At 32.3% G+C, this 11,286-nt stretch overlaps 1 long non-coding RNA gene across 1 annotated transcript; it reads left to right on the forward strand.

Annotated features, from left to right (window-relative positions):
* The first annotated feature begins 763 nt into the window (after positions 1-763).
* LOC134681162 (uncharacterized) lies at positions 764-2,885 on the forward strand. Its single transcript, XR_010100571.1, has 3 exons — positions 764-902; positions 2,416-2,496; positions 2,748-2,885. It is a non-coding gene; the product is annotated as an uncharacterized LOC134681162 (long non-coding RNA).
* The last annotated feature ends 8,401 nt before the right edge of the window (positions 2,886-11,286 follow it).

Below are 11,286 nucleotides of genomic sequence, written 5' to 3' on the forward strand. Positions count from 1 at the left end.
GTGTACTTTCTGGAATCGTTGTATGGGGAAACACATAACTGAAATGTTATTAAGCTTTTGAATGTCTTTCCCTCAATGAAATGTTTTAAAAGAGAAAGATAAAACGAGGAAGATTACCTAAATTTTAAATGTTGAATAAACAGAAAATACGTTTCTCTTTCCAATCTTTTACTCCCCCCCCAGGAAACACATGACGTCCTTGCGACGTTATGTATTGGTCGCTGGAAGGTCGTGACTGACGTTACGTAAGTACGACGTTGTTGCAACGTTGTGAGAAAGTTATTTTACGTCACGTCAGATACGACGTAGAACCGACGTCAGGACAACGTTATTATTGTTTTTAATAACGTTTATATTACGTTATTGTAATGTCATAATGCGACGCATCTGTCACGTATCTGTGACGTTACAGCAACGTCGTCATATTTTTGGTCAATAAAGTATTAAGTTGATTTTTAAGATATTAAAAAGAGGAACTATATGTTTTTGTCATCAATAATACATCGTGATAATAAAAAAATAAAAAAATAAATAATTGCAATATGTACTGTACATCGATCAAATAAATCACGTAATTAAAACGTTGTTGCAACGTAATTTATCGACGTCCCTAAAATTTACAATAGCAAGATTTCTTTTTTGTATTATGCACTAAATTTAATTTTCATTTGTCTTAATTCTATTGATAGAACTAATGAACGATATTTGATATGAGACAGGCATTACCTGTGAAAGGGAACCGAAGTCTTTTGATTCAAACATTCAAAAAAAAAGATACGGAAATACAGTAACGTTTCCGATTTTGGTTCGTTGTTAGGGCTTTTAGTTGTGACGCTATTTTTAAAGTGATGACGTCATATTCAAAGTCAACGCCATTCATCAAGCCACCACTTAGATTCAATGTAAGTACATTTATCTGTATTCTTTATAACTGTTGTTTTTTCTTTTTACTTTTTATAGAGTTTCTATTAATAGGAACAGTTGATGTTCCTGTAAAATTTTGACGTCATAACACAAAATATCTGACGCCACAATGGAAAAGTGATTGTCAAAAGTTGTTGCAAGCGGCCGGTAAATGTCAAAATACAGGATTTGGTGTTTAGAGCATGAAAATTACGTCCATCTACTTGTAATAATAACACTTTGTAATACTAAAAATAAAGATTGTGATAATGGTGGTCGAAATGTAAACCATATGATGGTCTATGATCCAATAACATGTATGGTCAGGTCGTACTGGACCATACGCGTTTACTCATACGGTCCAACCGCACGCGTATGGTCGGACCTTGTCCAAAATATATCTCGATTAAAAGTCAGCTTCGTTTAAATAATTATTTCGGCGCTGGCAATACTGTAAATTTGTTATTTTACCGTTTTCTTTTGTGAAGTTTAAAAACATATATCAGTCATTGGATTGGGCCGATTGGATTATGTCAGAATGTAGAAATTAATAATAAAAAATAAGGAGCTGTGTATTTTTAAATTTGATAAATAATAAATCGTTATGTCATCTAAATCAATTATACTACATTTATGGTGATCATATGAGACAAAAGTGAGTTCCCCCTCAAAAAATGTCCTATCATTTCAACTAAAATCGGTATTTTTCAAAAAAATATTACCAAGTCACCGTATGAGCTATTTTTTAAAAATAGATACCAAAAGATGTAAAAATGTCTGAAGTTTTATTGTTTATTTAGACATAATTTTCTTGAGTTTCGTTTTCATCATTTGATGAGTTAAACACAAATGCCATTTTTTACGATTTTGAATTGGTTAGAATAATAGCAAACTTTTCAAGATATTTTTTTCCATCTCGTCAGAAAATTAAAATGAGCATGAATAATATTATAACCAAATAAACAATTAAACTTCAGACATTTCCGCATCTTTTGGTATCTATATTATGAAAATCGCTCACACAGTTACTTTGAAATATTTTTTTGAAAAATATCGGTTTTAGTTGAAATGAGGACTTTTTTTACTCATACTGGGAACTGACTTTTGTCCAATGACTAGCTTCAAAATCATAAATATCTAATGAAAATTCCGAATTTGCCTTTGAAAACAGGGAACCACCATTTAACTTTAATAAAAGGGGGGGATTGCTATTTTTCTTTATTTTTTTACTTATGATTTCCAAAACAAAATATTCTGTTCGAGTACAGGACAAAAAATATTCTGAATCCCGATTCCTTCAATACCTTAATCATAGTGTTAGATTTGAACAAAATAATTTGAGTGATATCGTTGAAAAATGAAAAAAAATTGTTTGCACGAAAAAAATCTGATTCAAGCAAACACCATGACCCTCCTTGAAGTTAAATTGATGCTCCCTGACAGTCTAAGGTTTATTTTTAAATTATATTAAATATGACACGATGCAAATTTTATTAATGTCAATTTTTGTAGAGTCTTACATGAAGAATTGGTTGGGGAAACCCTAAAACATGCACCCCAAACCAGGCGGAACACGCTATAAGCATGATTAAGGTAAGAATATCCTTATTTCCCCAGTATAGTATACAACCTATCTTGGATTATTTCCAAAAAATATTATTGTTTGTATTCGTCTATGTTGGTTTTTTTTTTTAATTCAGTACGAAATTGTTATTATAGTTATTTATTTGAAACTAGCATTGTGAAGATCAAGATACTCTTAATTTGCGACACTAAAGTGTAACATTAAATTTAACTGAATATATAATTATGTGTACTAATAAGTTTTTGTATTGTCATTGCAGGAACCAATTGCTAAGAGGGTAATTCCAGCAGATCCGGAAATACCTCTACCAGGGACACAGGAGAACATTTAAAATAAACAAAGTTAACGATAATCAAATCTTCACTTTTTGATATACAGGCATTATTTACTTTTCATAAACTTTTTTTTATAAAACTTTCATGGCCTGGGTTGGTATGTAGTTACCCAGATATTATATCCAGCAGCCAGTTGTACAAATGTTTCATTAGCCTAATGTGTCATTAAGTCTTCGTTAAACCCTTATGATGCATTACGTTCATGAAGACTTAATGACACATTAGGCTAATGACACTTTCGTGAACATACTAAATGAGAAATGTATACTACGATGAAATAAATTAAATACTAGTATAAAAAAGAAGATGTGGTATGATTGTCAATGAGACTCTCCACAAGAGACCATTCACAGAAATTAACTATAGAGGTCAATATACGGCCTTCAACAATGGGCGAATTACATATCGTATAGGCAGCAATTAAAGATGGGCTAGAAGAGACAGGGGGAACACCCCCCTTATAGAGTAACATATATGATAAATGCATATTATTTTTACAAGCACTAACTATCAAGAACTGCATACGAATAGGCAGCGACTCAGCTATGGATGGCCCCAGGATTTATTTCTGTTATATCACAATTACTGAAACAGTAACTCGATTTAAGCTACAAAAAAAAGATGATGCAGAATATACGAATTCCTTCAGAGAATTGCACATGTATCATCTAGAGGTCACTTCATGGTCCCAAACACAGCTGATACTATGTATGTATATACTAGTATATGATCATTTTTGGGCCAATTATATAGAATATAAATTACTTCGACATAATGAGATATTAACGTTGTTGTAATGTCAGGAATAACGTTGTAAAAACGTACTTTTACGTCACCACAACGTTGATGTATGACGTTGTGACAACATCGACATAACGTGATATAAACGTTGTTGTAATGTCAGGAATAACGTTGTAGTAACGTAATTTTACGTCACCACAACGTTGATGTACGACGTTGTGACAACGTCAAGAAAACCATACACTTTTACGTAAATACAACGTAATAAACTGACGTCAATGCGACGAAAACATGACGTTGTCACGACGTAAATATGACGTAACATTGTTAGCTGGGCCCTCCCCAAAATTGCTTTTTATCTACTGTATCAATTTTGAAGACACAACCATCTAAATGAAGTCTGTTTGATCTCCAGCTAATCTCCTTGTTTTAAAAGAAACTTAAAATGACTCCCTTTAAATTCGATCCAAAAATATAGGGAATAGATATTCAAAAAGTCATTATAGTTTTATATTTAGTCTAAAACTAATCAAAATCAGATTTTTTTTTATTCGGATCATCTTAGATACATTTCTTTTTTGGCACAATTTAACCATCTTTCTGAATTTAAAACACTTTTTTAAGATGTATGCTGTACACTTAATATAATAAAAAAAAAATGTTCAAGCTAAGATGAAAAAAAGGAATAAGAATTTACCTTTCATTTTTCCTATTTTGAAACTACGATGTTTGTACAAAGTTCAACTTTGTCGTAATTTGAAGGCAGATGGATGATTCCGGGGGGGGGGGGGGGGGGGGTTTGGAGGCTACTATCATCACCCTAGTATTGGATAAAGTAACATGCTTTAGCTTCAAATAGTTAATATTGTTTTTAGTCTCGCTTCACTCGGCGACATTTTTTTTAATATTTGATATAATAACGCCCATTCAAAATCTAGGAACCGCCCCTAAAGGTAAACATAGATTTGAACAGTGCAGTATATCTGAGGTAGTTAATGCACACATTTGCTGTGAATTATCCAGATTATAGTACAGTAAGAACAAAGAGATTTTACTCATGTCATGTGAATTAATTATGTATAATTGTCACTTTGTTTATTTTTTTAGTTACATCTTCTGACATCAGACTCGGACTTCTCTTAAATTGAATTTTAAATGTACGTTTTGTAATGCGTTTACTTTTCTACATTGGCTAGAGGTATAGGGGGAGGGTTGAGATCTCATAAACATGTTTAACCCCGCCGCATTTTTGCGCCTGTCCTAAGTCAGAACTGTCTCTGGTCTTTGTTATTCTTGTATTATTTTAATTTTAGTATCTTGTGTACAATTTGGAAATTAGTATGGCGTTCATTATCACTGAACTAGTATATATTTGTTTAGGGACCAGCTGAAGGACGCCTCCGGGTGCGGGAATTTATCGTTACATTGAAGACCTGTTGGTGACCTTCTACTGGTTTTTTTTCTAAGATCGGGTTGTTGTCTCTTTGATACATTCCCCATTTCCATTCTTAATTTTATTGTTTGCTTTGTTTGTATAAATAAAATTGAGAATGGAAATGGGGAATGTACCAAAGAAACAACAACACGACCATAGAAAAAACAACAGCATAAATGTTTGCGCATTGAAATTAAGATTGACATGTGCAAATAATATAGAAAGGAAGAGATGAAGCTGCATATATTGTGTTTAGATTTAAATGGGCACCATCCCAAATACAATTGTACAATACACAAACAAAGCAAGCAAGCTTACAAAACTTTTACCCTACACACATTAGGAAATTAGCTCTAATGTGTTTTAATATGAAGCTTTAGAAAGGCCGTCCTACATTGTTGTTTTACAGAAAACATTTTAAGGTATGAACACAGCTTAAAGATAGGATCTTTTTCAATGTTCAAGGTCAATTTATGTGCTGAATTTCAATATTGAAAAAAATACAAAATAAACCAATTCAGTTGTGTTTTAAAATGTAAATAAGCGGAACCAAAATAATCTAAAAATTATATTCAAAACCTTCATCCATTGCTACACTAAGACAAGATGAATTTTTTTTTTGACGGACAATTGGTATATATACGTGTTTGAATTTTTAACATATAGCAATAAATAGCAGGTTATGAAATACCACTTTTTGTGTTCTCGCAAGATGAGGCATGCGTCATCCCGACCGTGCAAGGGCTGTGCAATTGGTTTGCATTTATGACACAGAGGGATTACTGTTGTTCTTACAACGACTTCCCTGTTTATAAAAATAAGTTTATACACATGGTGATTTTTTTTTTGGAACTATTTACAGGTGTTTCAACTTTGATAGGGACGAAAACAGGAAATGTCGTGGATCATCGGTTAAGAATTTCCACCTGTAAAATATGTGAAAAAGCCAGATCGAAGGAGATGATTCCAAGGATACATCAATGTAGAAAACAAATGGAGATGATCTGCTAAGGTAAGTCTCCCAAAAGTACAAAACAAATATCATTATAAAATACTGATGTTCATTATTAAATATCAAAACAATTGCAAGATTATGACTTTGAAATAAATTATAAAGAATACAGACATTGTACACATCAAAATTACAAGTACTGTCATTCACAAGCTCAGATGTGGATTTTGAATTATATATATAGGGATTCACATCTTTTTATAAAAGTTGTAACTTTCATAGAACTTAAGAATAAAGGGCAAATTTTATTTTCCTGATTTTAGCTTTTCTCCTTGTTCAGTTAAAGCCCTTTCATTATAATTGATTTTTTTATGAAATACATATTAATTCAGGGCCGTAGGAAGGTTTTGTCATGAGGGGGTGCGAAGGGGGCGGGTATGGGAGGGGCACTCCCATCCTACAGCTTAGATTTTTTTTGAAAATGGGTAGGCCAATTTTAGGGTTTTATGTGTTTTCAGAACGTTAAATACATGATTATCCATACTCTCCCAATTACCTTTAAATGGTTAATACGCTGATACCTAATTGAAGAAAACGTACACACCATTGATAGCACTGAAGGTAATTTTTATTTCAACATATTAAATCAATATAAAGCAGTGGTACCTTTCTAAGTTAACATTACAATTTCATATATATATATGATGAAAACAATGCACTCATCACTTTTGTTCCGTAATTATTTCGGATAAAATATACTATTCTTATGTACACATAAACCTACTGGCATTTTGTCATGATCGATTTGGAAATTTTAAAGACAACATGGCTTCATATGTCTTTCAAGTTTACTTTTATTATGCACACATACTGTGACGAATTCCGTGAATAACGTACGTGTATCTTATTACAGTATAACAATATGATGGATTATAAAAAAAAAACCCAAGCAGCTTACATGTAATAAGCATCTATCAAAAAAAATCATAGTTGATTCTCTTTGAAAATTTCTCAATTTAAGATTTTGTCCTTTGACGGACTGTCGGATATATGATAAGCTTGGATAGGGGCCATTCTAATGATCCTACAAATCTCATTTTAGCACCCTCCTCGGTCGCCTTTATATGCGCCTGTCCCAAGTCATGACTATTTTGCATGGTCATTGGCGAAGCATTTAGTCATATAGTAAACAACATTTAGTCATATAGAGTCATATAGTAAACAAGCATATCACAACCACACCAAAGCTTAAGGCTTCTTCTGAACATTTGAAGGTCCCTACTATGTATGGGCTACCTAAACTACACAAAAAACATTTAAATATCGTTTCTTCTCGGCCTCTAGTAAGTGTTCTACAACTAATCTGTCGGTGCTCTTAACTAGTTCATTTACTACTATTAAAGAGCTTATCATACACTATTGCAATAAAATATATGAGCATAGTGGTATAAACCATTTTTGGAGTGTAAAAACTTCTTTGGATGTTTTAGATAAATTACGGGCTTTTGATGGTCCTTTTGATTCTGTTAATAGTTTTGATTTTCTACTCTTTACACTACACTTCCACAATATCTTATTAAGCAAAAGTTTTCCTATTTAATTAAATGGTTGTTTGGTAAAGCTGAAAGTAGGTATATTTGCTGCAACTCATTTAAAGCCTTCTTCTCTAATGAGAAAGGTAAATATGCTAGATACACTTACTGGAGGTTTGATGAGATGATTTAAGCTGTTAATTTTCTCCTTGATAATATTTACGTACGTTTCGGCAACAAAGTTTATCGACAGGTTGTAGGTATCCCCATTGGCACTAATTGTGCTCCTTTAATAGCAGACTTGTTTTTGTACTATTACGAGTCACAGTGTATGACTAAACTCAGCAAGGATCCGTCGAAATTGCATTTAATTGATAAATTCAACAACACTTACCGTTATCTTGATGATATTTTTTCGTTAAATAATCAAGAATTTTCTCAATATACTGCTGAAATTTACCCCAAGGAACTTACTTTAAATAAATCAAATGTATTCGGCAATAACTGTCCTTTCTTGGATTTAGATATTTTGGTTTTAAACGGGAAACTACACACTAAAATTTACGACAAAAGGGACGATTTTTCGTTCCCTATTGTTAATTTTCCATTTTTAGATGGTGATGTTTCTTTGGCACCATCTTACGGTGTTTATATTTCACAACTTGTTCGTTATGCCCCAGTCTGTTGTGACATTTTTGATTTTAACGAACGCAACCAATGTATTACTAGTAAATTATTAAACCAGGGATATCGTTACCATCAATTTCTTAAAACCTTTACCAAATTTTTCATAAACTATCCTGGATTTTAACCAAACTAGGACAGAAGATTCCTACTATCAAAATATTGTATAGAGAGAAATATTACTATTTATTTTTCTCTCATTTTTTTTGAGCCCTCGATTTACAGCAAAAGAAGTCGAGACACTGGGTCCCGTGGATCCTTACATTATTTTTATATTATCTATAATGTAAAGGTATATTGAACCGTAGGTAGGCTATTCTTAATGTTGTGTAATTATTAGTGAGTTATATGATTTGTTTCTTATAAAATTGCGCTTTGTACTATTTGTTTTCATTATTAATTTTCTATAAACTTTTACACGATTTTTTATCTTGAATTTACCAAACTGTGCTTGTACCAGTATTTCACTTATAACGGTTCAAAAGCTTTATTCATGCATGAACTCTGTCATCTAATAAACGAGTTTTTGAGCTTTTTGTATAACAAACAAAACAAATAGAACATGTAGTTCAGTAAACTAGTACACATATATATAGAGATTTGGTTTTGAAATTTAGTTGTACCTGTACAAAACTTATTTCAAACGACGGATGGCACATTTTAATTTTTACGGATATCTTGTTAACCAAACTCGGAAATTTAAATTCGATCTTATAAATGAACTTATTCGTGGAGGAAAATTATAATCGGAAAGTCAATAAGCAAATGCCAGCATCAAATGCTCAAACACATTAAACGAATGGATTACAACTGCCATATTTCTAGCTTGGTACAGGCATTTTACATTTTTCAAACACGCACTTTCTTGCTTTCCTCGTCTGATTACTTTCCTTTCAATCGTTCTTCTCAAAATTCAACGAAATAAAATAAAACTATATCTTTAAAAAATTTAGCAATTAGAAAATATTTTGTATTGGATACGGCACAGAACAAAGCGACCTATATTTCAGCAGCGTTAGTTTACCACACATACCGCCATCGACATTGAAATAAACCTTATACTGTATAAGTTTTGGGAATGTTCCGACATAACTAAATGTTAAACAGTTGAGACAAAAAAAAACAACGGCCTGATTTATGTATATAAAACAATGAACAAATAAACAAATATAAGAGCAAGTAATCAAAAATAACTACTGGATTACAGGTTTCTGATTTAGGACATGAGATGATATGGCGGGTTATGCTCAACCGCCAAAATCTGGGACAATGGTGTAACAGTAGAACAACTGATTACATTGTAAAAATAAGCTGCATAGGACTAGACAAAGTAACAAGGAGTAGAAAAACAACTAAAAGAAGGTATCAAGGTGGATTGGGGAGGGGCTAAAACAGCCCGAGTTTTACTTTCATATGTCTGTTTAAATAAGAGAATTAACTGGGTTCCCTAATTTCCACCGTTTCATCCGTGAATGCAGATACATGAATTACAAAACATTTTTTTTTAACTTAAAAATAAACCGGATACCATAAAAATTCAATGAATGTACAGGCCTATCAGATGGTGCATCGTGTGCAGTCTGATGAGACTGGCATTGATGAACACTTGAACCGTAGTGCTGTGATATGACTAGATTAGGTGTACTTGACTCATATTTTGAAAAGTATTTCAAAAGAAATATATCAAATCGGTTCTAATGTTTTAATTTGTTTTGTTCCTTTAATCAACTTAAGATGTACAAATGTTATTTTTAATTAAAAAAAAATTGACAAGTAACAATTTCATTCGGACAAGTAAGTTTTGGTATGTACTTGTCCTAATGGAAAAGTTGATAAAAAAAAAGTTATTGAAGAGGCAACTGGTCATTTCGATGGCAGCTGTATGACACCATATATATACTTCTTTACTGTACCATGCTTGCTTTAATATACCAAGGAGAAATTCACTTAATATTGTATGATGCGTCATTATTATATTCACCCTGTGTTTTGTTTCTTATCATTAGCGTTTATGATTCTGTATTCTGTTGTGCAGTACATTTGATTTAAAAAAAGTTGTTGGTGGTATTAGTTGGAATTCAAAATGGTTCTTATAAGAAACAATCTGGCCATAGTTTGTCGATTTAAAAAGGTCGTTGTGGTGCGTTAATTCTAAAACATTATAATTGGTATTAGTTTAAGTCATAATGGTTCTTGAAAGAAACAATCTGGCTATGGTTTTGTCGATTTGAATGGTCATAGTGGTGCGTTATTTCTTAAACATTATAAATACTTTTAGCTGGAGTTTTAATGGTCCTAAAAGAAACAATCTGGCGATAGTTTGTCGATTAGAAAAGGTCGTTGTGATGTGTTATTTCTCAGAAAAATATAAATGGTTTTAGTTGGATGTTTTAATGGTTCTTATAAGAAGCAATCTTCCTTATATGATTTACACCGTGTATCATCGTACAGCGGATAATACTCACCAAGCGGGCGTGAGCGATTTTGATCTTACACAGTAACGAAAATCTTTGTACCTATATCCGCTGTACTGATGATACACGGTGACTTAGAACTATCTATAACAAAATATTGAAATATCATAAAACAACAAGTAATAGCTTTTCTAAAAGGCTTGTCGTATTTTAATTGATAATATTGAGATCAGTGATTTGTGAGTGAAGGTTATTTTTATTGGAATATTGCACTCCAAGCAATATGAATACATAGCACTTTTTCTACTAATTTGTGATTCTAGTTGTTTTATTGGTGGACCAGGGTTATAAAGGGAGACTTAATAACATTGAGAAGGGAAATGGGAATGATATTATAATAAAATGCTTACAGTGTCTATTTCAACTTGATAAAGAAAAGCATATAACCTACCACTTGCCCTTCAAATTTGAGAATGTTACATCTTATACGTAAAGAAGTGATTTTATCTTATCCGACTTTTGTCACAGAAGAATTAGTTTGACGGTACACGTTAAGTTATAGTTATTGACCAAGCAAGTCGGTATATAGAAGTTAATCTGCACAGCTCAGGTGACCCTTATTTACCCGAACGACGTAGGAGTTCGGGTTAGAGGGTCACCCTGAGCGTGCAGATTAACCTCTATAAATATATACCGATTTGATTG

The sequence above is a fragment of the Mytilus trossulus genome, chromosome 8 (genome assembly GCF_036588685.1).
Source record: "Mytilus trossulus isolate FHL-02 chromosome 8, PNRI_Mtr1.1.1.hap1, whole genome shotgun sequence".
Taxonomy (NCBI): domain Eukaryota; kingdom Metazoa; phylum Mollusca; class Bivalvia; order Mytilida; family Mytilidae; genus Mytilus; species Mytilus trossulus.